Consider the following 27,223-nt stretch of genomic DNA (forward strand, 5'->3'; position numbering starts at 1 on the left):
TCAAAATACAAATGATTTAATTCAATATTTTATATTGGTTAAACAAAAATTGTACATGTGTGGATACAATAATGACGTATGTCGAACAAAAAAGATATTTTAGAATGAAATATGCAAATATAAAGAAAATTATTACGTATTACGAAAAAAAATATTGTGTTTTTAACATCAATAATTAAAAAACTTGTTATTATTAGTGGCGGAACAAGTATATATTGTGAAAACAACAAACGTATACGAATGCTATATAAAAATGGCCGTATTCGTCGATAGAAAACAATCTATAAAATTTATATTGCTAATTTCTATTCAAAAATATGAATGAAATATGAATAAAAACATTATTCTGGTTGATCCTGCCAGTAGTTATATGCTTGTCTCAAAGATTAAGCCATGCATGTCTAAGTACACACGAATTAAAAGTGAAACCGCAAAAGGCTCATTATATCAGTTATGGTTCCTTAGATCGTTAACAGTTACTTGGATAACTGTGGTAATTCTAGAGCTAATACATGCAATTAAAACATGAACCTTATGGGACATGTGCTTTTATTAGGCTAAAACCAAGCGATCGCAAGATCGTTATATTGGTTGAACTCTAGATAACATGCAGATCGTATGGTCTTGTACCGACGACAGATCTTTCAAATGTCTGCCCTATCAACTTTTGATGGTAGTATCTAGGACTACCATGGTTGCAACGGGTAACGGGGAATCAGGGTTCGATTCCGGAGAGGGAGCCTGAGAAACGGCTACCACATCTAAGGAAGGCAGCAGGCGCGTAAATTACCCACTCCCAGCTCGGGGAGGTAGTGACGAAAAATAACAATACAGGACTCATATCCGAGGCCCTGTAATTGGAATGAGTACACTTTAAATCCTTTAACAAGGACCAATTGGAGGGCAAGTCTGGTGCCAGCAGCCGCGGTAATTCCAGCTCCAATAGCGTATATTAAAGTTGTTGCGGTTAAAACGTTCGTAGTTGAACTTGTGCTTCATACGGGTAGTACAACTTACAATTGTGGTTAGTACTATACCTTTATGTATGTAAGCGTATTACCGGTGGAGTTCTTACATGTGCTTAGATACTTGTATTTTTTCATATGTTCCTCCTATTTAAAAACCTGCATTAGTGCTCTTAAACGAGTGTTATTGTGGGCCGGTACAATTACTTTGAACAAATTAGAGTGCTTAAAGCAGGCTTCAAATGCCTGAATATTCTGTGCATGGGATAATGAAATAAGACCTCTGTTCTGCTTTCATTGGTTTTCAGATCAAGAGGTAATGATTAATAGAAGCAGTTTGGGGGCATTAGTATTACGACGCGAGAGGTGAAATTCTTGGACCGTCGTAAGACTAACTTAAGCGAAAGCATTTGCCAAAGATGTTTTCATTAATCAAGAACGAAAGTTAGAGGTTCGAAGGCGATCAGATACCGCCCTAGTTCTAACCATAAACGATGCCAGCTAGCAATTGGGTGTAGCTACTTTTATGGCTCTCTCAGTCGCTTCCCGGGAAACCAAAGCTTTTGGGCTCCGGGGGAAGTATGGTTGCAAAGCTGAAACTTAAAGGAATTGACGGAAGGGCACCACCAGGAGTGGAGCCTGCGGCTTAATTTGACTCAACACGGGAAAACTTACCAGGTCCGAACATAAGTGTGTAAGACAGATTGATAGCTCTTTCTCGAATCTATGGGTGGTGGTGCATGGCCGTTCTTAGTTCGTGGAGTGATTTGTCTGGTTAATTCCGATAACGAACGAGACTCAAATATATTAAATAGATATCTTCAGGATTATGGTGTTGAAGCTTATATAGCCTTCATTCATGGTGGCAGTAAAATGTTTATTGTGTTTGAATGTGTTTATATAAGTGGAGCCGTACCTGTTGGTTTGTCCCATTATAAGGACACTAGCTTCTTAAATGGACAAATTGCGTCTAGCAATAATGAGATTGAGCAATAACAGGTCTGTGATGCCCTTAGATGTCCTGGGCTGCACGCGCGCTACAATGAAAGTATCAACGTGTATTTCCTAGACCGAGAGGTCCGGGTAAACCGCTGAACCACTTTCATGCTTGGGATTGTGAACTGAAACTGTTCACATGAACTTGGAATTCCCAGTAAGTGTGAGTCATTAACTCGCATTGATTACGTCCCTGCCCTTTGTACACACCGCCCGTCGCTACTACCGATTGAATTATTTAGTGAGGTCTCCGGACGTGATCACTGTGACGCCTTGTGTGTTACGGTTGTTTCGCAAAAGTTGACCGAACTTGATTATTTAGAGGAAGTAAAAGTCGTAACAAGGTTTCCGTAGGTGAACCTGCGGAAGGATCATTATTGTTTAATATCCTTACCGTTAATAAAAAAATTTGTTTTTATTATAATAATATAATATATTATAGTAATACAAATAAAATATAAATTGCCAAAAATATGATCTTTTATAGATCAAATATAAAATTTCGAACAAGCAAATCGAAATAATAATTGTAATAATAAATATATTATTGCATTAAATAAGAGATAAATAAATAAGCAAAAGCAAACAAATAACAAATTCGAACAAGCAAATCGAAATTATTAAATTTATTTAATATTATTATTATATTGTATATTAAATGCAATTAATTAATAAAACACTGTGTGTATATGGACCATAATATACACGCGTTGCGATATGTATTGTTCATCTCAGTTATGCGCATACATTGGATAATGCAACAACCTAAAATGTACAATGTTGTACCTGATTATTACAGGTTAATGTTTTATATAAATTTCAATATATATCGCTAAAAAAAAGTATTAATACCGTAAATGCCATTTAAAAAATACTTGATATATTATTGGTTATATGAAACTAAGACATTTCGCAGCATTCGTTTTAGGTATAAAAATCAATTTATTGAAGGAATTGATATATGCCAGTAAAATGGTGTATTTTTAATTTCTTTCAATAAAAACATATATGACAAAATTACCAAACCAATATATAAAACTCTAAGCGGTGGATCACTCGGCTCATGGGTCGATGAAGAACGCAGCAAACTGTGCGTCATCGTGTGAACTGCAGGACACATGAACATCGACATTTTGAACGCATATCGCAGTCCATGCTGTTATGTACTTTAATTAATTTTATAGTGCTGCTTGGACTACATATGGTTGAGGGTTGTAAGACTATGCTAATTAAGTTGTTTATATAAATTTTATAATGAAATTTTATAAGCATATGGTATATTATTGGATAATAATAATTTAATTATTATATTATTCATAATATTAACAAATATATGAAAAACATTATCTCACATTAGTAAATAATTTGAATGTGAAAAACGAAGAGAAATATTTTCTTTTTCAATCAAATAATACTGAGAAATGTCTAGCATAAAAAATTTATCTAGAATTGTCTCTTATTAAAGATTAGTAAATAGAAAGCCGTTGACAATATTATTATTCTTCGTTGATTCGTTAGACCAAACAAATGCCATACAAATATATAAAATATATAACGAATTTAATAAAATGTTTTATCATTATATATAAAGAATTAATTGCAAAAAAAGTTATACACAACCTCAACTCATATGGGACTACCCCCTGAATTTAAGCATATTAATTAGGGGAGGAAAAGAAACTAACCAGGATTTTCTTAGTAGCGGCGAGCGAAAAGAAATCAGTTCAGCACTAAGTCACTTTGTCTATATGGCAAATGTGAGATGCAGTGTATGGAGCGTCAATATTCTAGTATGAGAAATTAACGATTTAAGTCCTTCTTAAATGAGGCCATTTACCCATAGAGGGTGCCAGGCCCGTATAACGTTAATGATTACTAGATGATGTTTCCAAAGAGTCGTGTTGCTTGATAGTGCAGCACTAAGTGGGTGGTAAACTCCATCTAAAACTAAATATAACCATGAGACCGATAGTAAACAAGTACCGTGAGGGAAAGTTGAAAAGAACTCTGAATAGAGAGTTAAACAGTACGTGAAACTGCTTAGAGGTTAAGCCCGATGAACCTGAATATCCGTTATGGAAAATTCATCATTAAAATTGTAATATTTAAACAATATTATGATAATAGTGTGCATTTTTTCCATATAAGGACATTGTAATCTATTAGCATACAAAATTTATCATAAAATATAACTTATAGTTTATTCAAATTAATTTGCTTGCATTTTAACACAGAATAAATGTTATTAATTTGATAAAGTGCTGATAGATTTATATGAATACAGTGCGTTAATTTTTCGGAATTATATAATGGCATAATTATCATTGATTTTTGTGTTTATTATATGCACTTGTATGATTAACAATGCGAAAGATTCAGGATACCTTCGGGACCCGTCTTGAAACACGGACCAAGGAGTCTAACATATGTGCAAGTTATTGGGATATAAACCTAATAGCGTAATTAACTTGACTAATAATGGGATTAGTTTTTTAACTATTTATAGCTAATTAACACAATCCCGGGGCGTTCTATATAGTTATGTATAATGATATTTATATTATTTATGCCTCTAACTGGAACGTACCTTGAGCATATATGCTGTGACCCGAAAGATGGTGAACTATACTTGATCAGGTTGAAGTCAGGGGAAACCCTGATGGAAGACCGAAACAGTTCTGACGTGCAAATCGATTGTCAGAATTGAGTATAGGGGCGAAAGACCAATCGAACCATCTAGTAGCTGGTTCCTTCCGAAGTTTCCCTCAGGATAGCTGGTGCATTTTAATGTTATATAAAATAATCTTATCTGGTAAAGCGAATGATTAGAGGCCTTAGGGTCGAAACGATCTTAACCTATTCTCAAACTTTAAATGGGTAAGAACCTTAACTTTCTTGATATGAAGTTCAAGGTTATGATATAATGTGCCCAGTGGGCCACTTTTGGTAAGCAGAACTGGCGCTGTGGGATGAACCAAACGTAATGTTACGGTGCCCAAATTAACAACTCATGCAGATACCATGAAAGGCGTTGGTTGCTTAAAACAGCAGGACGGTGATCATGGAAGTCGAAATCCGCTAAGGAGTGTGTAACAACTCACCTGCCGAAGCAACTAGCCCTTAAAATGGATGGCGCTTAAGTTGTATACCTATACATTACCGCTAAAGTAGATGATTTATATTACTTGTGATATAAATTTTGAAACTTTAGTGAGTAGGAAGGTACAATGGTATGCGTAGAAGTGTTTGGCGTAAGCCTGCATGGAGCTGCCATTGGTACAGATCTTGGTGGTAGTAGCAAATAATCGAATGAGACCTTGGAGGACTGAAGTGGAGAAGGGTTTCGTGTGAACAGTGGTTGATCACGAGTTAGTCGGTCCTAAGTTCAAGGCGAAAGCCGAAAATTTTCAAGTAAAACACAAATGCCATACAAATATAATTATATTATATAAATCAAGCTAATTAATATACTTGAATAATTTTGAACGAAAGGGAATACGGTTCCAATTCCGTAACCTGTTGAGTATCCGTTTGTTATTAAATATGGGCCTCGTGCTCATCCTGGCAACAGGAACGACCATAAAGAAGCCGTCGAGAGATATCGGAAGAGTTTTCTTTTCTGTTTTATAGCCGTACTACCATGGAAGTCTTTCGCAGAGAGATATGGTAGATGGGCTAGAAGAGCATGACATATACTGTTGTGTCGATATTTTCTCCTCGGACCTTGAAAATTTATGGTGGGGACACGCAAACTTCTCAACAGGCCGTACCAATATCCGCAGCTGGTCTCCAAGGTGAAGAGTCTCTAGTCGATAGAATAATGTAGGTAAGGGAAGTCGGCAAATTAGATCCGTAACTTCGGGATAAGGATTGGCTCTGAAGATTGAGATAGTCGGGCTTGATTGGGAAACAATAACATGGTTTATGTGCTCGTTCTGGGTAAATAGAGTGTCTGGCATTTATGTTGGTCACTTGTTCCCCGGATAGTTTAGTTACGTAGCCAATTGTGGAACTTTCTTGCTAAAATTTTTAAGAATACTAATTGGGTTAAACCAATTAGTTCTTATTAATTATAACGATTATCAATTAACAATCAATTCAGAACTGGCACGGACTTGGGGAATCCGACTGTCTAATTAAAACAAAGCATTGTGATGGCCCTAGCGGGTGTTGACACAATGTGATTTCTGCCCAGTGCTCTGAATGTCAAAGTGAAGAAATTCAAGTAAGCGCGGGTCAACGGCGGGAGTAACTATGACTCTCTTAAGGTAGCCAAATGCCTCGTCATCTAATTAGTGACGCGCATGAATGGATTAACGACGGACGTGTGTTTTTTCGTGGTCCCAATCAGTCGGTCATATCTCGGAAAGTACGTGGTGTACAAAGTTAAAATTTGCGTCAAAATTCGTGCCTTTGCGAAAGGAGTACGGTGGTGCAAAAACATTTTAGAAAAGTCAGCGGTGAGCGGAGTAATCGGAGTTTTCCTTTGTGGAAAATTCCACACGTGCGCGCGCCGCGTGTGCTTGGAGAGCGCTTTCGAGAGAGCGCTTTCGTGAGAGAGCTTTCGCGAGAGCGTTTGGCGTCAGGTGTTCCCTCTCGCGTGATTCCTCTCGCGCGTCAGCTGTGCGTGTACCGCCTAAGCTTTCTTATCGGGTAAGTGAGCTTGCTCGAGAAAAAGTTTAGAGGGTAGGTGGGCGATGGCTCCATCTCCGATGGAGACGGAGGGCGGATGCTCGGGCAGCGAATCTGCCAGCAGTCGAGGTAGCGTCAATGTTGGACGAAAAGGCCGCCCGAAGGGGAAGCGTGGACGAGGTGCTGCCGCAAGGGACGCCTCGCAGGCAAAGATTGTTGCCGTGGATGGAGTTGGAGGCGGGCCAGAGCCCCTTGTAGAGGAGACGCTCTCTTCTCTGGAGATGCCGCCGCCGCCCGCTCCCGCTGCCGCCGCCCCCACTGCTGCTGTAGTAGCTGCAGCTGCTACTGCTGCTGCCGCTGCCGCTGCTGCTGCCGCTGCCGACGCCGCTGAAGCCTCGACATCAGCCGCTGCAGCAAAAGTCGCCGTTGGAGTTGAGGTCGTAGTCCCCTCTCCCCCTCCCGTTGTTCGCTCGTCGCACTGCTCCATGGAGATCGTGAAGCAAGGATCGTGCCGCGTCGCAGAAGAGTCGACTGCGATCAGGGATGAGCTGCTAGGGCTCATTGTGAATATAGTGTCTGCAAAACTCCAGACGGAGATTATGAAAGTCGCAACGAGGTACGACGGCTTGATCTCGTCGCTGCTTATTAGGAATGCCATCCTCGATGATCGCTACAAGCAGTGCAAGAAGACGCCACCGCCGCCAGCTCAGCGACCAGTCGCTGTTGCTAACCAGCCGTCGTATGCAGTTGCGTACCCCAGCTTGCCAGTGCCTTCTGCCACGCCGATCCCGATGCCGCGAAAGCCGCGGGAGACCTGGTCGGCAGTCGTGCACAGCCCAGACCCGACCATCTCGGGCAAGCAGCTGGCGGAGAAGGTGCGGAAAGAAATCGCTCCTGCACTAGGAGTCCGACTCCATGAAGTCAGGGGATTGGCGCGTGGCGGTGCGGTTATACGTACCCCGTCGTCCAGTGAGCTTAAGCGCGTGATGGCTAACAAGAAGTTCGGCGAGGCCGGACTTGAAATTAAGCAGACCCCGGAACTTAAGCCAAAGGTTGTAGTGAGCAACGTCGACACTGCGCACACGCCCGAGGACTTCATGACGGAGTTGTATAAAAACAACTTCGAGGACAAGATGGACCTGGCACAATTCAAGAGGACGGTGCGGCTCGAAAAGCCCTGGTCGCAGGCTAATGGCGCCACGGTCAACGTGACGCTAGAGGTCGACGCGACGGCACTTGATGTCCTGGACGGAGGAAAAGCCTACATAGGGTGGTTTGCATATAACTGCCGGGCCTTGGTGCGCACTTATGCGTGCCATAGGTGCGTCGGTTTCGACCACAAGGTGGCCAGTTGCAGGATGAAGGAGAGCGACAAGGTCTGCCGACAGTGCGGACAGACTGGCCACAATGCGCGAGGCTGCACCAATCCGGTGGACTGCCGGAATTGCCGCTTCAAGGGCTACCCATCGGCGCACCATATGCTGTCCCCCGGGTGCCCTGTGTATGCGGCGGTGCTGGCGCGGGTGAATGCTAGACATTAAAAATGTATAGCTTCATCCAAGCAAATTGTGGCAAAGGACGAGCTGCTACCATCGAGCTCGGAGTCCGATTGCGAGAGAGCAAGAGCCTGTTCGCACTGGTCCAGGAGCCATATGTGAACGACGGGAGGATGGATGAGCTGCCTGACGGTATAAGGAGTTTTACCGATCGAGGAGGAAAGGCGGCCATCCTAGTTAATCACCAGGATGTCACCTGCATGCAAGTGGAGCCCCTCACCACGGAGTACGGCGTATGTGTGAGCATAAAAGGAAGATTTGGCTTAATCTTTCTATGCTCCGCATATTGTCAGTTTGATGCCGATTTACCACCGTACCTCGCGTACTTGGATGCGGTCCTGCTGCTGGCCAGCAGAACCCCCGCAATCCTTGGCCTTGATGCGAACGCAGCATCCCCCATGTGGTTTAGCAAGCTCCCTCCTCACGCTGAGGGACTTGCAAACTATAATCGGGGTGAGCTGCTGTCTCAGTGGATTGTGGAGAAGGAAGCCGTGGTTCTAAACCAGCCAAGTTCGGTGTACACGTTCGAGTCCAGCAACGGACGGAGCGACATCGACGTGACGATCGCCAACGCTGCAGGATCTATGCTAGCCACATACGAGTGGAGAGTGGACGATTGGGAGTTGAGTGACCACAACATCGTTACTGTTGTGGCCAACCCAACGACCGATACAGCCGTTGAGAGCCTAGCTCCGGTGCCGTCCTGGAACTTCTCCAATGCACGTTGGCGGTTGTTCGAGCAGGAAATGGTGAGTAGGGCAACCGAACTTCCGGAAGACTTCTCAGAATCGCCGCTGGACCAACAAGCCTCTACCCTTCGCAGGATCGTCCACGAAGTGTGCGACCTTGTTCTGGGTAGGAGGACTGCAGGATCGCCGAGATCGAGACCAGGTTGGTGGACCGCTGACCTTAGTGCGATGCGCCGCGAAGTCAGGAGACTTAGGCGCCGACTTCAGGATGCCAGACGTCGTCGCCATGACGACGTGGCCGAGCTTATTGTGCGCGAGCTGAGACTTACCTCGGCCGCCTACAAGAAGCTCATCCTGAGGACGAAGGAGGACAGCTGGAGACGCTTCGTGGGAGAAAATTCACACGATCCCTGGGGGCGCGTCTACAAGATGTGCCGAGGTCGCAAGAAACGGACGGAGATTGGGTGCCTTCGCGTAAATGGCGAGCTAGTCACCAACTGGAGTGACTGTGCGCGTGTGCTCCTCCGCAACTTTTTCCCAGTTGCGGAGTCCGATGCACCGATTGCCTCAGCGGAGGAATTCCCACCGCCCCTGGAAGTTTCTGAGGTTGGTGCTTGTGTCGCTAGGTTGAAGAGCAAACGCTCGCCTGGCATGGACGGCATCAACGGTACGATTTGCAAGGCTGTGTGGCGCGCCATACCTCAGCATCTTACGGCGATGTATTCCAGCTGCATCCGGTCGGGGTACTTCCCTGCTGAGTGGAAATGCCCTCGTGTGGTAGCTCTGCTCAAGGGACCCGACAAGGACAGGTGTGAGCCATCGTCGTACCGCGGCATTTGCCTGCTTCCGGTTTTCGGAAAGGTGCTGGAGGCCATCATGGTAGATCGTGTGAGAGAAGTTCTTCCGGAAGGCTGCAGGTGGCAGTTCGGTTTTCGCCAAGGACGTTGTGTGGAGGATGCTTGGATGCACGTGAAGAGCAGTATTCACGCCAGCCCGGCGAAATACGTGCTCGGCATTTTCGTGGACTTCAAGGGAGCCTTCGACAATGTGGAATGGAGTGCTGCACTGCGCCGACTGGCGGAGTTGGGATGCCGAGAGATGGGCTTGTGGCAGAGCTTCTTCTCAGGCAGAAGAGCAGTCATCCGAAGCAGTTACGAGGAAGTTGATGTCCCCGTAACTAGAGGCTGTCCGCAGGGGTCAATCAGCGGCCCATTCATTTGGGATCTGCTGATGGATGTACTGATCCGGCGCCTTGAGTCGTACTGCACACTGAGTGCGTATGCGGATGATTTGCTGCTTCTCGTCGAGGGAAACTCCCGACTCGCGCTGGAGACAAAAGGAGCGCAACTAATGTCCATCGTTGAAACGTGGGGGATGGAAGTCGGCGTTGCCGTTTCCACCAGTAAGACGGTAATTATGCTGCTTAAAGGAAGCGAACACTTTACGCGTGGCCCTTCGCGTGTACCAAGTCGCCCCCCTGCGGTAAAATTTGCTGGAGCAAACTTGCCGTATGTAAGCAGCTGCCGGTACCTTGGCATCACAGTCAGCGAAGGCTTGAGATTCCTCGAGCACGTCGGGAACCTTCGACAGCGTATGGCTGGAGTCGTTGCAGCATTGGCGCGTGTGCTTCGAGTAGACTGGGGTTTCAGTCCTCGAGCCAGGCGGACCATCTATGCCGGACTCATGGTGCCCTGTGCGCTATTTGGTGCCTCGGTATGGTATGTCACTACGACGCAGCAAGTTGTGGCCAAGAGGCGACTCCTTGCTTGCCAGAGGCTAATCCTTATGGGAAGCCTTCCGGTATGCCGAACAGTGTCCACTGCGGCACTGCAGGTTCTTGCTGGCGTTCCCCCGTTTGATTTAGCTGCCATGCAAATGGCAGTTAAATACAAACTAAAGCGTGGATACCCGCTGGAGGAATACGATCTGCTGTATGGCGAAGACCTCACGAGTCTGAGCTGGGAAGAGAAGATGGTGCGTATGGAGCAGTGCTTACTGCACAGATGGCAGGACAGATGGGATGACGTAGATGCATCTGGACGGGTGACCTACAAGTTCATCCCAGATGTCACTCTGGCATTTCGGAATCCACACTTCGGATTTCCGATGCGCACCGGATTCCTGATCACTGGACACGGATCGTTAAACGCATTTCTGCATAATAGAGCGCTCTCGGACTCTGCCGCATGCTCATGTGGCGATCCAGTTGAGGATTGGCAGCACGTCTTGTGTGACTGCCCCCTCTATGCAGATTTGCGCGACCTTGATGGACTTGGAGTGCAGCGAGATGGTGAAAACTGGACGTTTGGAAGGATTCTGGAGGATGAGGACAGGACTCGACGACTCAACACGTTTGCTGACGAAGCGTTCCGCAGGAGGAGGGACTTTTAGTCCAAAACCCTTGCCGTGTGGTAGCGGCGAAGAATTCTGCCACAGCCTGTCATAGCTTGTCGTAGGAGGCGACTAATATGGCAAATGGTTGCCCCATCCGAGCTTGTCGGAGCTGAAGGGGTGAGGCTCACCGAGCCTGTAATTTCGGTACCACGGGTTGAGCAGCTCCAAGGCTGCTCATTGAGGTTGGCCCCCTTGTGGGAGTATCGTGGTGGCTGTGGTTGACACCTATATCGCGGGTAGAGTCCTCGGGCTCGACGTGGATGTTGCGTTATACAACTCGGGTGCCGTGACCCACAGAACGGTAGAGATTTTAGATAGATCTCGCCCCTACGCAAGGGGGAGTGCTTGCCCGACAAGTAAGCACTCGAATTGCTACTGGGGTGGTTGCTATGTATATAGCTATAGCTTCTAGTCCGGGGCGTTGGTTTGGCGCTTAATCTAGACCCGTGCATTATGTACTCACTTGTGGGTATATTAGAATGCCGTGGTTGTAATCCCTTCATTGCGGAACATGCCACGTTAAATAAAAGCGGAGGGATCCGATTCCCACTGTCCCTATCTACTCAGTCGGTGTTTGGTTGCTCGCGAGAACAGACGTGTTTTTCCGTACGCTCCGCGAGTAAAGTGCATTTAGGCAGTAAAACAACAGGTACATTGTTGAAAATAGTGCGAAAATTCGTGTTTCGTGCTTGCGAACACAGTGCGTGTGTTTTCCGTTTGAAATTCTGCGGAAATCGGGCGATATTCGCGTTTTTCTTTTTGGAAATTTTCCATTAAGACACGTGTGTCGCGAGAGAGGCGCTCTCTCGAGAGAGGCGTTTGCCTAATTTAGGCACATTTTGTCGCCCACAGCTGTGCGGTTTGTGTCTCCGCTGAACTTGGATCAGCTGATCAGCTGACCGAGCTTTTGAGAACCAGCTGATAGGAAGGGGTAAGTCTCGAATATCAAAGAGCTTACTTAGTAAGGCCGATAACCGGCAGATGGCGCCACCAAAAATGGTGGTCGACGAGTCCGGGAGCGAAAGTGCGAGCAGCCGTGGAAGCAGCTCGGGCAGAGGGCGCGCCAGAGGCAAGCGCAACAAAGCGCCGCTGAGGGAGGCCTCGAGGTGCAAAGTGTTGGCGCTGGATGCAACCGCCGCTGCCCCTGCCGACGCCTTTGCCGCTGCCCCCGCCGCTGCCCCCGCCGCTGACGCTGCCGCAGTCGCAGCCGCTGCCGCTGCCGCAGCCGCTGCCGCTGCCGCCGCCGCTGCCCCCGCCGCTGCCCCCGCCGACGCTGCCACAGTCGCAGCCGCTGCTGATGGAGGGACCTTCGTCGTGCCAGCCAGCATAGAGAAATCCTTCTCGGACAGGGAATGGAGGGGAAACGGAGCCGTTGCTGCCGAGATGGGCGACATCCGTGCGGATATCCTGAGGATGTCCCACGTAGCGAGCCCTACCGTGAGCATTAAGACGCAGTTGTTGGCAAACCGCTACGAGGAGGTCGTCGGAGCCCTGCTGATCCGCATCGGAGTGCTGGAGGATCGCTTGAAGAGGCAGACACCGGTCGCCTCGGCCGCCTCATATGCAGCCACCGCTGCTAGAGGCGCGCACCTAGTCGCCTCACCTGCTGCCCCTGTTGCCCCCCTTGCCCCCGTACCCGCACCGCGGAAGATTCGGGAGACATGGTCGGCTGTCGTTGCGTGCGACGACCCGGCCCTGTCAGGCAGGCAAATCGCTGAGAAGATCCGCAAGGAGGTAGCGCCCGCTCTGGGCGTACGAGTACACGAGGTGCGTGAGCTGAAGCGGGGCGGCGCGATCATTCGCACGCCTTCGCAGGCGGAGATGACGAAGGTCGTCGCCTCCGCAAAGTTCGCCGAGGTGGGCCTGAAGGTGTCGAGGAACACCGCTGCGAAGCCGCGTGTTACGGTCCAGGATGTGGACACCTCCGTGGGACCGGACGAGTTTATGATGGAGCTCAGGGAGAAGAACTTCGAAGAGATGAGCCTCAAGGAGTTCCAGAAGGCGGTTGTCCTGGCGACCAAGCCCTGGTCAGCTGCTGACGGTGCCACAATCAATGTGACGCTGGAGGTAGACGACCAGGCGCTGGCCGTTCTCGAGGGCGGGAGAGTATACATTAAGTGGTTTTCCTACCGCTGCCGCTCTCAGGTGCGAACCTACGCGTGCCACCGATGCCTTGGCTTTGACCACAAGGTCAATGAGTGTCGGTACGCCCGAGAGAAGCAGGTCTGCCGCCAGTGCGGACAGAACGACCACGTCGCGGCGAAGTGCAGAAATGCGGTGGACTGCCGCAACTGCCGTCACAAGGGTATGCCCTCGGGGCATTATATGCTTTCGGGTGGCTGCCCGATATACGGCGCGCTGCTAGCCAGGGTGCAAGCTAGACATTGATAATGTTTAGCTTCATCCAAGCGAATTGTGGTCGAGGCCGTTGCGCTGTCATCGAGCTTGCCAAGCAGATGAGAGATGCTGGCCACCTGTTCGCACTAGTCCAGGAGCCCTACGTGGACGCTGGCAAGCGACTCACTGGACTGCCTGGAGGAATGAGGATATTCGCCGATAGGAGGAAGAAAGCTGCCATCATCGTGGACGACCCATCTGCCATCTGCATGCCCATCGAGGCTTTGACGACGGACTACGGAGTGTGCGTGAGTGTCACAGGAAGATATGGCACAATCTTTCTGGCCTCCGTATACTGCCAGCATCTAGCTGCTCTGGAGCCCTACACTGACTACCTGGATACGGTTCTGCTATTAGCTAGCAGAACACCGACAATCCTCGGACTTGATGCTAACGCAGTCTCCCCTATGTGGTTCAGCAAATCCCCAGACAACTCTGGAGACCGCCTGAACCGCGAACGGGGACAGCTCATGAACGAGTGGATAATCGCAAGCGGTGCCAGTGTACTGAATACGGCCAGCCAGGTGTTCACGTTCGATAATCACCGCTCTAGAAGTGATATCGACGTGACCTTCGCCAACGAAGCGGCGCGAGTATGGGCAACCTACGATTGGAGAGTTGACTTCTGGGAGCTGAGTGACCACAACATTATCACTGTTGAGGTTACTCCAGATCCGAGCAGTACCGTTGAGAGCCTAGCTCCGGTACCGCAATGGAAGCTCTCCAATGCAAGTTGGCGAAGATTCAGTGTAGAGTTAAGGAGTGCAGCACAGAGTCTCGAGGAACTGGAGGAATCGCCGTTGGACGACCATGTGTCTGCCCTTCGCTCCATCGTACACGATGTGTGCGACAGGGTGATAGGGCGCAGGATACCTGCAGCGAGGGGAAACGTAATATGGTGGAATCCTGAGCTGAGTACCAAGCGCCAAGAGGTCCGGAGACTGAGGCGTAGGCTGCAGGCAGCTCGCCGGAGTGGCACCGACGATGCTGAGCAACTTGCCGCTGGACTGAGATTTGCCTCAGGCCAGTACAAGAAGCTTATCTTGACGACAAAGGAGCAAAACTGGCGGGACTTCGTGGGACGGCACAAGGATGATCCATGGGGGCACGTATACCGAATATGCCGAGGCCGGAAGAAGACAGCCGATCTCGGATGTCTCCGGTCGAACGGCGCGCTTTCCGTAACTTGGCACGACTGCGCAAGTGTGCTCCTCCGCAACTTTTTCCCTGTTGCGGAGTCGACGACACGAGAAGACATACCCCCTGGTGCCCCACCGATCCTCGAAGCCTTCGAGGTGGCAACCAGCGTCGCGAGGCTGAGAAGCCGGCGATCGCCGGGTATGGATGGCATCACGGGCGGTATTGTCAAGGAGGTATGGCGTGCCATCCCTCAGCACCTGACGAAGCTGTACTCTCGGTGCATCTCGGAAGGATACTTTCCGGCCGAGTGGAAGCACCCGAGAGTGATACCGCTGGTAAAGGGGCCAGATAAGGACAGGAGCGATCCTGCCTCTTATCGCGGCATATGCCTTTTGCCAGTGTTCGGAAAGGCGCTTGAGGGAATCATGGTGAATCGGCTGAAGGATGTGCTACCGGATGGCTGCAGATGGCAATTCGGATTCAGGCCTGGACGCTGCGTGGAGGATGCGTGGATGCACGCCAAAAACACCGTCGCCAACAGTCGCGAGAGGAGGGTCCTTGGAATCTTTGTCGATTTCAAGGGAGCCTTCGACAACGTGGAGTGGAGTGCGGTGCTGGATCGGCTTGTCGACGTAGGCTGTCGAGAAATCGACTTGTGGAAAAGCTATTTTTCCGGCCGTAGCGCAAGCATCATCAGCAGGTATGAAGCAGCCACAGTTGCGGTTACACGGGGCTGCCCGCAAGGGTCCGTCAGTGGTCCATTTATTTGGAATTTACTGATGGATGTGCTGCTTCAGCGCTTGGAGCCACATTGTGCTCTGAGCGCGTTTGCAGATGATCTTCTGCTTTTCGTCGACGGGAATTCCCGTGCCGATCTGGAGCGGAAGGGCGAGCAGTTGATGGACATCGTGGGAGCCTGGGGAGCTGAGGTTGGAGTGAGTGTGTCAACCAGCAAGACGGCAATAATGTTGCTGAAAGGACAGCTTTCACGCACGAGGAGACCGACGGTACGGTTTGCTGGAGCAAGCCTGCCTTACGTCACCAAATGCCGGTACCTTGGCATCTTAGTCGGCGAGCGGTTGAGTTTTCTCCCGCATATCTCTGCTCTCAGAGATCGGCTGGCTGGAGTTGCCGGAGGACTAGCGCGGGTGCTTCGAGTCGATTGGGGGCTCAGCTCCCGTGCTAAGAGGACGATTTACAGCGGACTCATGGTCCCCTGTGCACTCTTTGGTGCCTCGGTCTGGTACAAGGCGGCGAGTAGGGGCAAGTCCCTTAAACTCCTCACCTCGTGCCAGAGGTCCATCCTTTTAGGATGCCTACCGGTATGCCGCACAGTGTCCACGGTGGCACTGCAGGTGCTTGCTGGTGCTCCTCCAATGGATCTGGATGCTCACAGGATCGCCGTGAAGTTCAAGCTGAGGAAGGATGTCCCCCTGGATGAGAGCGACTGGCTCCACGGACAGGACCTGTCCGTGTTGGACTGGAAAGCTAAGATGGCGCTGCTAGACGAACGTCTGCTAAATGAGTGGCAACTCAGATGGGATCGCGCGGAACACGGCTCCGTGACTCGCGAGTTTTTCCCAGAGGCAGCGTTCGTCTACAAGAGGAAAGACTTTGTCTTTACCCTCAAAGCCGGATTCTTGCTGACAGGACACGGGTCGATGAACGCATTTCTGCAAAGCAGGACCCTCAGCACCACGACCGCATGCTCATGTGGCGTGGCAAGAGAGGACTGGCGCCACATACTGTGTGAATGCCGCCTGTACAACGATTTGCGGGACCTGGATGCCCTTGGAGTCGTTCGAGACCAGGGAAGATGGATCGTCGCGGGAGTAGTCGAGACCCCAGAACGGATGCGTCTCCTAGGAGTTTTTGCCGATGCTGCCTTCTCGAGGCGAAGGATGGATGCGACGAGGGAGGAACCACAGGCGCCGGGACGTTAGTCCCACACCTCTTTTGCCGTGTGGTAGCGGCGAAGAATACTGCCACAGCCTGCCATAGCTTGTCGTAGGAGGCGACTAATATGGCAATGGTTGCCTCATCCGAGCTTGTCGGAGCTGAAGGGGTGAGGCTCACCGAGCCTGTAATTTCGGTACCACGGGTTGAGCAGCTCCAAGGCTGCTCATTGAGGTTGGCCCCCTTGTGGGAGTATCGTGGTGGCTGTGGTTGACACCTATATCGCGGGTAGAGTCCTCGGGCTCGACGTGGATGTTGCGTTATACAACTCGGGTGCTGTGACCCACAGAACAGTAGAGATTTTAGATAGATCTCGCCCCTACGCAAGGGGGAGTGCTTGCCCGACAAGTAAGTACTCGAATTGCTACTGGGGTGGATGCTATGTACATAGCTATAGCTTCTAGTCCGGGGCGTTGGTCTGGCGCTTAACCTAGACCCGTGCATTATATACTCACTTGTGGGTATATTAGAATGCCGTGGTTGTAATCCCTTCATTGTGGAACACGCCACGTAAAATAAATTCGGAGGGATCCGAGACACACCTGTCCCTATCTACTATCTAGCGAAACCACAGCCAAGGGAACGGGCTTGGAATAATTAGCGGGGAAAGAAGACCCTTTTGAGCTTGACTCTAATCTGGCAGTGTAAGGAGACATAAGAGGTGTAGAATAAGTGGGAGATATTAGACTTCGGTTTGGTATCGCCAATGAAATACCACTACTCTTATTGTTTCCTTACTTACTTGATTAAATGGAACGTGTATCATTTCCTAGCCATTATACGGATATATTTATTATATCTTATGGTATTGGGTTTTGATGCAAGCTTCTTGATCAAAGTATCACGAGTTTGTTATATAATCGCAAACAAATTCTTTAATAAAACGGTGCATTTATGTATTTTTGATTTGAAAATTTGGTATAACTCCAATTACTCAGGTATGATCCAATTCAAGGACATTGCCAGGTAGGGAGTTTGACTGGGGCGGTACATCTCTCAAATAATAACGGAGGTGTCCCAAGGCCAGCTCAGTGCGGACAGAAACCACACATAGAGCAAAAGGGCAAATGCTGACTTGATCTCGGTGTTCAGTACACACAGGGACAGCAAAAGCTCGGCCTATCGATCCTTTTGGTTTAAAGAGTTTTTAACAAGAGGTGTCAGAAAAGTTACCATAGGGATAACTGGCTTGTGGCGGCCAAGCGTTCATAGCGACGTCGCTTTTTGATCCTTCGATGTCGGCTCTTCCTATCATTGTGAAGCAAAATTCACCAAGCGTTGGATTGTTCACCCATGCAAGGGAACGTGAGCTGGGTTTAGACCGTCGTGAGACAGGTTAGTTTTACCCTACTAATGACAAAACGTTGTTGCGACAGCATTCCTGCGTAGTACGAGAGGAACCGCAGGTACGGACCAATGGCACAATACTTGTTCGAGCGAACAGTGGTATGACGCTACGTCCGTTGGATTATGCCTGAACGCCTCTAAGGTCGTATCCGTGCTGGACTGCAATGATAAATAAGGGGCAATTTGCATTGTATGGCTTCTAAACCATTTAAAGTTTATAATTTACTTTATAAACGACAATGGATGTGATGCCAATGTAATTTGTAACATAGTAAATTGGGAGGATCTTTGATCACCTGATGCCGCGCTAGTTACATATAAAAGCATTATTTAATACAATGACAAAGCCTAGAATCAATTGTAAACGACTTTTGTAACAGGCAAGGTGTTGTAAGTGGTTGAGCAGCTGCCATACTGCGATCCACTGAAGCTTATCCTTTGCTTGATGATTCGATAATAAAGATGTTGCAAGCGGGCATAATCATTATGCTTGCTTGCAGCATCGCACGCCACTTTGTTTGTGGTGTGTAAGGTAGGGAAGAAGAAATATAAAAGACCTAAATTGGAAACATCAATATATAAGTAAATATTGAACAAACAAAATGTATCGTCATCTTATTAGTGACGCGATGATAAAGTGGCAAACATATTCCATGTATAAATATTCCTATGGTATTAAAATTCAAGTAAAGAGGACATATATAAAAGTTTGTATATATGGTTCATTCAATGGTAGCAGCGGTTGGTTGGTTGGTGTCTGCTCCTCTTATTGTTCAAAACTTATGTTATGGTAGCAAGTCTATATCGTCATATTATTAGTGACGCGAAAAAGTAGTGGCAAAACATATTCCATGTATAAATAAATATTCCTATGGTATTGAAATTCAAGTAAAGAGGCCATTCAAGTAAAGAGGACTTATATAAATATAAGTATATATAATGGTAGCAGCGCGGTTGGTTGGTTGGTGTGTCTGCTCCTCTTATTGTTCAAAACTTATGTTATGGTAGCAAGACTGTATCGTCATATTATTAGTGACGCGAAAAAGTAGTGGCAAAACATATTCCATGTATAAATATTCCTATGGTATTGAAATTCAACTAAAGAGGACATATAAAATTACTATCAATGGTAGCAGTGGTTGGTTGGTTGGTGGTTGGTTGGCGGCTGCTCCTATTATTGTTCAAGACTTATGTTATGGTAGCAAGTCTGTATCGTCATATTAATTATTAGTGACGCGAAAAAGTAGTGGAAATCATATTCCATGTATAAATAGATTCCTATGGTAATGAAATTTTCAAGTAAAGAGAGGACCATTCAAGTAAGAGGACATATAAAAAGTAAGTATATGTTCCTCCAATGGTAGCAGTGGTTGGTTGGTTGGCGGCTGATCCTCTTATTGTTCAAAACTTATTTTATCAATATGAGTTTGGCAATACAATAAAGAAGACCAATCTAATCCATATAAAACTAAATGTATTATATGGATATGCTTAGGAAACCCATATATTCATAAAAAAAAATTATGTATAGAAAATTATACATATATCTTTTATATAAATGAATCGTATGGATATCGCCTTATGGTAGGTATAATAACTTTTTAAGGCATAATAATGTATAATATAGAAAATATACATTGAAATATAAATGCATTTTTATAGATATGGCGGCATATAAGTGCCATATACACAAGAATAAATAATAGAATTTACCAATATATAATTAAAATGAGATATATAAACCTAGTGAGGGGCTGCACTAGTATATGAATCGTATGGATATGGCTTATAGGTATAATACCTATAAGGCATAATAATGTATAATATAATAAATATAAATTAAGATATGAATGAATTATATAAATATGGCATAGAAATGCCATATACATACATAAGAATAAATGGTAGAATTTACCCATATATCACTGAAACACGATATATAAACCTAATGATAGCTGGCACTAGTACTGTAAACATGCACGCAATAGTGCGTGGGGTAAAAAACTACTATAGGGAGGTGGTCGTTGGCGGGCCCCTCCTCGTATTGGTCAAAACTTATGTTATGCATATGAATTTGTCAATACTATATAGAACGCCAAGCATATCCATATAAACTATGGATATGCATAGAAATCCATACAAAAGTAAAAAAAAATTATGTATAGAAAAATATACATATATTTATATAAGTGAATCGTATGGATATGGCTTATAGGTATAATACCTATAAGGCATAATAATGTATAACAAGTAAATATACATTGAAATGTGAATGCATTGTATGGATATGGCATATAAATGCCATATATATAGAAATAAATTGTATATCAATGATATAACAATTATAAACCTAGTGAGGGGCGGCACTAGTGAATGAATCGTATGGATATGGCTTATAGGTATAATACCTATAAGGCATAATAATGTATAATATAATAAATATACATTAAGATATGAATGGATTGTATAAATATGGCATAGAAATGCCATATACATAAGAATAAATGGTAGAATTTACCCATATATCACTGAAACACGATATATAAACCTAGTGATAGCTGGCACTAGTACTGTAAACAGGCACGCAATAGTGCGTGGGGTAAAAAACTACTATAGGGAGGTGGTCGTTGGCGGGCCCCTCCTCGTATTGGTCAAAACTTATGTTATGCATATGAATTTGTCAATACTATATAGAACGCCAAGCATATCCATATAAACTATGGATATGCATAGAAATCCATACAAAAGTAAAAAAAAATTATGTATAGAAAAATATACATATATTTATATAAGTGAATCGTATGGATATGGCTTATAGGTATAATACCTATAAGGCATAATAATGTATAACAAGTAAATATACATTGAAATGTGAATGCATTGTATGGATATGGCATATAAATGCCATATATATAGAAATAAATTGTATATCAATGATATAACAATTATAAACCTAGTGAGGGGCGGCACTAGTGAATGAATCGTATGGATATGGCTTATAGGTATAATACCTATAAGGCATAATAATGTATAATATAATAAATATACATTAAGATATGAATGGATTGTATAAATATGGCATAGAAATGCCATATACATAAGAATAAATGGTAGAATTTACCCATATATCACTGAAACACGATATATAAACCTAGTGATAGCTGGCACTAGTACTGTAAACAGGCACGCAATAGTGCGTGGGGTAAAAAACTACTATAGGGAGGTGGTCGTTGGCGGGCCCCTCCTCGTATTGGTCAAAACTTATGTTATGCATATGAATTTGTCAATACTATATAGAACGCCAAGCATATCCATATAAACTATGGATATGCATAGAAAACCATACAAAAGTAAAAAAAAATTATGTATAGAAAAATATACATATATTTATATAAGTGAATCGTATGGATATGGCTTATAGGTATAATACCTATAAGGCATAATAATGTATAACAAGTAAATATACATTGAAATGTGAATGCATTGTATGGATATGGCATATAAATGCCATATATATAGAAATAAATTGTATATCAATGATATAACAATTATAAACCTAGTGAGGGGCGGCACTAGTGAATGAATCGTATGGATATGGCTTATAGGTATAATACCTATAAGGCATAATAATGTATAATATAATAAATATACATTAAGATATGAATGGATTGTATAAATATGGCATAGAAATGCCATATACATAAGAATAAATGGTAGAATTTACCCATATATCACTGAAACACGATATATAAACCTAGTGATAGCTGGCACTAGTACTGTAAACAGGCACGCAATAGTGCGTGGGGTAAAAAACTACTATAGGGAGGTGGTCGTTGGCGGGCCCCTCCTCGTATTGGTCAAAACTTATGTTATGCATATGAATTTGTCAATACTATATAGAACGCCAAGCATATCCATATAAACTATGGATATGCATAGAAAACCATACAAAAGTAAAAAAAAATTATGTATAGAAAAATATACATATATTTATATAAGTGAATCGTATGGATATGGCTTATAGGTATAATACCTATAAGGCATAATAATGTATAACAAGTAAATATACATTGAAATGTGAATGCATTGTATGGATATGGCATATAAATGCCATATATATAGAAATAAATTGTATATCAATGATATAACAATTATAAACCTAGTGAGGGGCGGCACTAGTGAATGAATCGTATGGATATGGCTTATAGGTATAATACCTATAAGGCATAATAATGTATAATATAATAAATATACATTAAGATATGAATGGATTGTATAAATATGGCATAGAAATGCCATATACATAAGAATAAATGGTAGAATTTACCCATATATCACTGAAACACGATATATAAACCTAGTGATAGCTGGCACTAGTACTGTAAACAGGCACGCAATAGTGCGTGGGGTAAAAAACTACTATAGGGAGGTGGTCGTTGGCGGGCCCCTCCTCGTATTGGTCAAAACTTATGTTATGCATATGAATTTGTCAATACTATATAGAACGCCAAGCATATCCATATAAACTATGGATATGCATAGAAATCCATACAAAAGTAAAAAAAAATTATGTATAGAAAAAAATATACATATATTTATATAAGTGAATCGTATGGATATGGCTTATAGGTATAATACCTATAAGGCATAATAATGTATAACAAGTAAATATACATTGAAATGTGAATGCATTGTATGGATATGGCATATAAATGCCATATATATAGAAATAAATTGTATATCAATGATATAACAATTATAAACCTAGTGAGGGGCGGCACTAGTGAATGAATCGTATGGATATGGCTTATAGGTATAATACCTATAAGGCATAATAATGTATAATATAATAAATATACATTAAGATATGAATGGATTGTATAAATATGGCATAGAAATGCCATATACATAAGAATAAATGGTAGAATTTACCCATATATCACTGAAACACGATATATAAACCTAGTGATAGCTGGCACTAGTACTGTAAACAGGCACGCAATAGTGCGTGGGGTAAAAAACTACTATAGGGAGGTGGTCGTTGGCGGGCCCCTCCTCGTATTGGTCAAAACTTATGTTATGCATATGAATTTGTCAATACTATATAGAACGCCAAGCATATCCATATAAACTATGGATATGCATAGAAATCCATACAAAAATAAAAAAAAATTATGTATAGAAAAATATACATATATTTATATAAGTGAATCGTATGGATATGGCTTATAGGTATAATACCTATAAGGCATAATAATGTATAACAAGTAAATATACATTGAAATGTGAATGCATTGTATGGATATGGCATATAAATGCCATATATATAGAAATAAATTGTATATCAATGATATAACAATTATAAACCTAGTGAGGGGCGGCACTAGTGAATGAATCGTATGGATATGGCTTATAGGTATAATACCTATAAGGCATAATAATGTATAATATAATAAATATACATTAAGATATGAATGGATTGTATAAATATGGCATAGAAATGCCATATACATAAGAATAAATGGTAGAATTTACCCATATATCACTGAAACATGATATATAAACCTAGTGATAGCTGGCACTAGTACTGTAAACAGGCACGCAGTAGTGCGTGGGGTAAAAAACTACTATAGGGAGGTGGTCGTTGGCGGGCCCCTCCTCGTATTGGTCAAAACTTATGTTATGCGTAAACATATGATTTTGTCAATACTATAAAGAAAACTTGTTTTGTACATACAAAACTAAATGAATTATATGGATATTGAAAAATAAATGGCATTATATCCATATAATGAAAATATACTTGTATTCTCTTATTATAAGAGAGAATACCGTATAGTTGGTTGGCAAAGACAATTGAAAATACCCGAATTGCAGATGATGGGTTCAAAAACTACTATAGGGTGGTGTAGCAAATAATATGAAGATGATATATCCATATAATGGATATACACTAGTATTCTCTTATTATAATAGAGAATACCATATAAATGGTTGGCAAAGACAATTGAAAATACCCGAATTGAAGTTGACGGGTTCAAAAACTATTATAGGGTGATGTAGCAAATAAAATAATGAAGATATATCCATATAATGGAATTATATGTGTATTCTCTTATTATATGAGAGAGTACCAAACGGTTGATTGGCAAAGACAATTGAAAATACCCGAATTAAAGATATTGGGTCCAAAAACTACTATAGGATGGTCAATGGGCCGGCCATCTACTATTGACGTGACAAAATACTGTCTGTCGGTAGAGAAGATATTAATCCGTCAAATTTGTTTCTTTATTCATTTATGAATATGAGACTTGGCTCCACGGTTAATATTTTAAGCCCAAAGATAATAATGTTGAAACAAAGGCCAAGGTTTCTATTATACATAGAATAACAAATTGTTTCCGAACTTTATCGTTAATCCAAATAAATAATTACAATTGAGGCAGGCTAATAATGATATATATTTTGTATTGATAATCTTGATATATATGTATATTGGTCTGCCATTATCACATACTGAGTTATGTGATAATTCCCTGCGGGGATAAATTAAAAGAGGTGTCCCTATATTAAAAGAAAATAATATATATATATATTATTTTTTCTAACGTACATATCATATATGCGCTCGGTTTTATATTATATATTACCAAAGAGTCTTATATGAATATATACAGATAAATTTTAAATTTATCATCAAAATACAAATGATTTAATTCAATATTTTATATTGGTTAAACAAAAATTGTACATGTGTGGATACAATAATGACGTATGTCGAACAAAAAAGATATTTTAGAATGAAATATGCAAATATAAAGAAAATTATTACGTATTACGAAAAAAAATATTGTGTTTTTAACATCAATAATTAAAAAACTTGTTATTATTAGTGGCGGAACAAGTATATATTGTGAAAACAACAAACGTATACGAATGCTATATAAAAATGGCCGTATTCGATAGAAAACAATCTATAAAATTTATATTGCTAATTTCTATTCAAAAATATGAATGAAATATGAATAAAAACATTATTCTGGTTGATCCTGCCAGTAGTTATATGCTTGTCTCAAAGATTAAGCCATGCATGTCTAAGTACACACGAATTAAAAGTGAAACCGCAAAAGGCTCATTATATCAGTTATGGTTCCTTAGATCGTTAACAGTTACTTGGATAACTGTGGTAATTCTAGAGCTAATACATGCAATTAAAACATGAACCTTATGGGACATGTGCTTTTATTAGGCTAAAACCAAGCGATCGCAAGATCGTTATATTGGTTGAACTCTAGATAACATGCAGATCGTATGGTCTTGTACCGACGACAGATCTTTCAAATGTCTGCCCTATCAACTTTTGATGGTAGTATCTAGGACTACCATGGTTGCAACGGGTAACGGGGAATCAGGGTTCGATTCCGGAGAGGGAGCCTGAGAAACGGCTACCACATCTAAGGAAGGCAGCAGGCGCGTAAATTACCCACTCCCAGCTCGGGGAGGTAGTGACGAAAAATAACAATACAGGACTCATATCCGAGGCCCTGTAATTGGAATGAGTACACTTTAAATCCTTTAACAAGGACCAATTGGAGGGCAAGTCTGGTGCCAGCAGCCGCGGTAATTCCAGCTCCAATAGCGTATATTAAAGTTGTTGCGGTTAAAACGTTCGTAGTTGAACTTGTGCTTCATACGGGTAGTACAACTTACAATTGTGGTTAGTACTATACCTTTATGTATGTAAGCGTATTACCGGTGGAGTTCTTACATGTGCTTAGATACTTGTATTTTTTCATATGTTCCTCCTATTTAAAAACCTGCATTAGTGCTCTTAAACGAGTGTTATTGTGGGCCGGTACAATTACTTTGAACAAATTAGAGTGCTTAAAGCAGGCTTCAAATGCCTGAATATTCTGTGCATGGGATAATGAAATAAGACCTCTGTTCTGCTTTCATTGGTTTTCAGATCAAGAGGTAATGATTAATAGAAGCAGTTTGGGGGCATTAGTATTACGACGCGAGAGGTGAAATTCTTGGACCGTCGTAAGACTAACTTAAGCGAAAGCATTTGCCAAAGATGTTTTCATTAATCAAGAACGAAAGTTAGAGGTTCGAAGGCGATCAGATACCGCCCTAGTTCTAACCATAAACGATGCCAGCTAGCAATTGGGTGTAGCTACTTTTATGGCTCTCTCAGTCGCTTCCCGGGAAACCAAAGCTTTTGGGCTCCGGGGGAAGTATGGTTGCAAAGCTGAAACTTAAAGGAATTGACGGAAGGGCACCACCAGGAGTGGAGCCTGCGGCTTAATTTGACTCAACACGGGAAAACTTACCAGGTCCGAACATAAGTGTGTAAGACAGATTGATAGCTCTTTCTCGAATCTATGGGTGGTGGTGCATGGCCGTTCTTAGTTCGTGGAGTGATTTGTCTGGTTAATTCCGATAACGAACGAGACTCAAATATATTAAATAGATATCTTCAGGATTATGGTGTTGAAGCTTATATAGCCTTCATTCATGGTGGCAGTAAAATGTTTATTGTGTTTGAATGTGTTTATATAAGTGGAGCCGTACCTGTTGGTTTGTCCCATTATAAGGACACTAGCTTCTTAAATGGACAAATTGCGTCTAGCAATAATGAGATTGAGCAATAACAGGTCTGTGATGCCCTTAGATGTCCTGGGCTGCACGCGCGCTACAATGAAAGTATCAACGTGTATTTCCTAGACCGAGAGGTCCGGGTAAACCGCTGAACCACTTTCATGCTTGGGATTGTGAACTGAAACTGTTCACATGAACTTGGAATTCCCAGTAAGTGTGAGTCATTAACTCGCATTGATTACGTCCCTGCCCTTTGTACACACCGCCCGTCGCTACTACCGATTGAATTATTTAGTGAGGTCTCCGGACGTGATCACTGTGACGCCTTGTGTGTTACGGTTGTTTCGCAAAAGTTGACCGAACTTGATTATTTAGAGGAAGTAAAAGTCGTAACAAGGTTTCCGTAGGTGAACCTGCGGAAGGATCATTATTGTTTAATATCCTTACCGTTAATAAAAAAATTTGTTTTTATTATAATAATATAATATATTATAGTAATACAAATAAAATATAAATTGCCAAAAATATGATCTTTTATAGATCAAAT

The 27,223-nt window shown here is 43.5% G+C and overlaps 3 non-coding genes across 3 annotated transcripts; all 3 read left to right on the forward strand.

Annotated features, from left to right (window-relative positions):
• The first annotated feature begins 343 nt into the window (after positions 1-343).
• Positions 344-2,338, forward strand: LOC119562008. Its single transcript, XR_005221600.1, has one exon. It is a non-coding gene; the product is annotated as a small subunit ribosomal RNA (ribosomal RNA).
• Positions 2,339-2,997: 659 nt separating this feature from the next.
• Positions 2,998-3,176, forward strand: LOC119562081. Its single transcript, XR_005221656.1, has one exon. It is a non-coding gene; the product is annotated as a 5.8S ribosomal RNA (ribosomal RNA).
• Positions 3,177-25,111: 21,935 nt separating this feature from the next.
• LOC119562009 lies at positions 25,112-27,106 on the forward strand. The gene has a single exon (XR_005221601.1). It is a non-coding gene; the product is annotated as a small subunit ribosomal RNA (ribosomal RNA).
• Positions 27,107-27,223: the final 117 nt, after the last annotated feature.

Source organism: Drosophila subpulchrella, unplaced genomic scaffold (assembly GCF_014743375.2).
Source record: "Drosophila subpulchrella strain 33 F10 #4 breed RU33 unplaced genomic scaffold, RU_Dsub_v1.1 Primary Assembly Seq391, whole genome shotgun sequence".
Classification (NCBI taxonomy): domain Eukaryota; kingdom Metazoa; phylum Arthropoda; class Insecta; order Diptera; family Drosophilidae; genus Drosophila; species Drosophila subpulchrella.